Source organism: Atta colombica, unplaced genomic scaffold (assembly GCF_001594045.1).
Source record: "Atta colombica isolate Treedump-2 unplaced genomic scaffold, Acol1.0 scaffold126, whole genome shotgun sequence".
In the NCBI taxonomy this organism is placed as follows: domain Eukaryota; kingdom Metazoa; phylum Arthropoda; class Insecta; order Hymenoptera; family Formicidae; genus Atta; species Atta colombica.
The window spans coordinates 3,361,759-3,365,608 of NW_017259213.1; positions in this window are offsets into that span (position 1 = coordinate 3,361,759).

The following is a 3,850-nucleotide window of genomic DNA, read 5'->3' on the forward strand; positions in this document are numbered from 1 at the left end:
GCAATCCATATTTGATTGTGAAATACATTGACGTGGATATATACATATAAATAAGTATAATTTTTTGTTAAATATCAAAGAATATATATAGGATTCTCTCAGAGCTACTTTCCAGTCGGCGTTAATTCGCCCTTGCAGGAATAAAAAGCTTGGAAGCTGCTTCCGTCTTATGTTAAAATTTTTTCTTTCTCAGGCTGGTGAATCACCTCGACGAAGATTCCGAGGGTGGTCTTCGCCCGTTGATGATAAGCGGCCTCTTTCCTGCGTCGCGGCTTCGCGACCGCTCCTTTACACAGCACGACGCAATGCGCTGCCAGGTGGTGACCATGTAAAATGCATGAGGGTCGTGTACGGCGTGTATACGAGCGCCGCCGGCTGCTAACCAAACCCCTTTCCCCTTCTTGAATGTGGGAATTAAAACGCAATTTCCCGCACAAAGCGGGACAGTTTATGCTGGGCCCTTCTTTCTCTCTCAGTCCTCTTTTCTTTCCACTTTCCTCATCCTCCACTTCTTCCACTTCACCACCGCCATCTCTCCAGAGCGGTGTCTGCTTAATGAAGCTTTCCCGCGAGGGCTCTCTTTCTTTTTGCTTGGCCGCAACGCATTATACGCCGCTTGCAAGCAACGCGTTGTTCCGTCGCGAGCTCTGCGTTGTTCCCCCTTCTGCTTCTGTTTCTACTTACTCGCCTTGTCTTTTTCACGACAGTCGTGACCAACCTTTCCAACACTTTTCGCCGACTCTCTTAGTCGCACTTCCGTTTCTGCGGTCGTTTACATGAAAGTCGCCTTGATATCACGTCGAGTAGTTAAAGGACGTTTCTAGGCGGACCATGTACGGCCCTTGAGAATGATATTTTCTTCTTTTCTCAACGAGTTTCAACACGCCTAACATGCCTGTTAGTTTGATAGTCATTCCGTGACTTCTTAAAAACGTTCTGAAAAACGAGAATTTGTATTTTTGAAAAACGTTTTGTAAATCAATTTCAAAGAAGTTGTTCATATTTTAATACATTTATGAAAAATTAATTATTATTATTTATTTTTCTTTGTTACTCTGATCTATTAGTTATCTCGATTTGAACTTGTATTATAAACTTTCAGTTCTTTTCATTAATATTAACGCACTTCATACAACTTGATTTTTCTCACATTTGTGAATAAAAATATTTTTGCGTATGGGAAGCATTTGCTTTAGCATTCGTTTATACTGAGGAATGTGAGTAGAGTTTTATTCATACCCAATTTAAACATAAACTTCTCATCTGAACACACATCTTGACGACAAAGTAAAACCTAGGACTGTGAATAAACTTAGCTTCCTTATTTATGTAAAACGGAGTTTATACTCGCCGTTTCCTGAATATGAGTTTATACTCCATTTTCTTCATACAGCCCGTTGTCTCGCCTCTGTCTCATCCCATTTCATCATGCGAGCGTCCTAAGTCTGCAAGTGCAAACCTCCAACGTGTTAGAGGGACGTGCTAGGAGCGAAGTCAAGAGGCGACCAACGGTGCTCGAGGAAAATCGAGTGAGAATGAGCGTGTGCGTGTGTGTATGTGTATAAAGTCGAATGAACGGAAGGGAGGATTTCGAGATGGAAGTAAACTCGGTTAAGGGGTCGCCCGCCCTCTGCGGCCCTCTGCGAGAGTGCCATGGCCTGAAAGAATTGCTGGTTGTTGCCTGTTCAGTGGATGAATGCGATTTTCCAAAGAATTCAACCGTTTACGTCTCTTTCTTTCTCTGTCTATCTTTCTCCTTCTTCTTTTCTTCCGAGTATAAAACTGCATTCACGCAACTACATACGGGAACAGGTGTACAGAGTGCTTTCGACGGATTGTCATCGTAAAGTTGGCGCGTACGAAAGTAAAGTATATGCCATAAACTGCTTCTTAGTTACGATAGTAGAATTTTATGTTACACATATTGTTTGTTTTAATACGCTTTCTATATCGTTAATAATTACAATAAATTCTTTAGCGTGATGTTAAAATTAATTTCTGAAAAATAACAAATATTCTCGAGTATTTATAAAAAATATAGGCGACATTAGAAAACATTAGAAAATATATATCTTTAGAATAATGAAGGAACAAAAATAATAATAATAATATTATAAGTTCTACTGTCCATTTGGAGATTTTTGTCGATTCCTCATGTCGCATCGCGTTATTGTCAAGATAACATCAAAAGAGTTCGGTGGTATCTTTAGAAGTCACGTTTCGCTTCCAATATTTGTACGTCAACGGGAACTTTTGAAAGAAGACGTTTCGAAATGCATACATGTATCATATGCAACGGTATGCGACTAAACCTGCGTTGGTGGTTTTGTCCGCAAACTCCTACGACGTTGTCGCGCGGCATAGTTGTTCGATTACGCTAGATGCATCTTGTATATGTGTGCACACATACACGTGTACACACAATAGAATGTATCGTACGTGCCGTTGGTGCTAGCGGCTTCTCGCGCGTATGTTGTAAAAGCGTAAAGGGACGTAAATCTCGCGTCGACATAAATTCTTTTATCGCAGCCCGTCTAGCAGCGAGAGCGCGGCCAGTTTCTTACTTTTCTCCTTACTGCGAGTCTCTATAGGGTTCTTACTATCCTCGGCGACATGCGTTCCAGGATAACGGAGACTCGTAGATCTGCCGTGGCGAGCTACGCCGCCGCCCTTAGCAAATATTAGTTGTAAAATAAATCTGGCGAAGTTGGAACCGTGCCCTGAACGATAATCCCTTGTTTACTGCTGGGAATAGAGGTTCCAGTTAACAAAACGACGCGTAAAAATATCGTATTGTCTTCGATCCTATAGAGATCGTGCTCCAATTTTGCAGTTCCCGCAGTGTTTGTTACGTTGAATACACCGGTACGATACATAGCGTATTCTCGCGTGAGAAAAATTGGAGCATACCTGATATAAGTTTATTAAACTCTATCCATCATCTTATACTAAGACAGATTTTATATTAAAATTACGACAAGAAGTCTAAGTGTGATTAATATTCTTAATTATGTTATATGTTTTCGCATCTCGGATATCATTTAATCGAAAGTATCATTACCGCAAACTCTGTAAATTAAATCTAGGAAAAAAAGATACAAAAAAATAGAAAAATTCTCTAATGTTTTTTTTCCAAATTATATTTAAAATTTTTTCAATTCATCTAGATTAGTGTTACTAATGTTGATTATGTGCAGAATTGGCATCGTCTAAGTTTTGTAATGACTACGTTATTCTTACATAATTGCTCGCGTTGGAAAGAATAACAAGAAAAATCTTATCTAAAAGAAAACTAAAATGGAGAAAGAGAGCAAAGATCACTGCTTTCGTCAAGGCAATCAATAATCAAGTGGATGTTTCTCCTACACTTATTTCTCTGACCTTCGTATTGTCTAGAAAGTCGCGGATAAGGATGGTTTTGGAATAGGTGCGGGATACACGTCGCGCCAATTAGCAGTTCGCGAATGTCACTCGAGTGGCAATCGAGACAACAGAATAAGAGGAAACCAATTATCTACCCGAGCGAGTGGCTGGCCGCCAACGCAGTTGTTTCCTAATTGCGCCAACGTCCGGCCATTGCGCTACGCTCCGTACACACCCCTACGGAAGCGGCACCCTCCGATCGAGCAGGGTAAACTTTGCCCGAATTTGCGTTTGCCCAACGCGTGACGGCAGCTTTTCACAGTCTACGTGATAGGAATTCCATTTTGAAAACGTGTTTTGCGTGAGTAAGTTCCATATCTCTGGTTGAAAAGATCATTTATACTTTGTTAAACGAGCAATTTAATCGTATACTGGCAAAAATCATGTTTCTTATAACGATTATATATATATTAAATATATATAATAT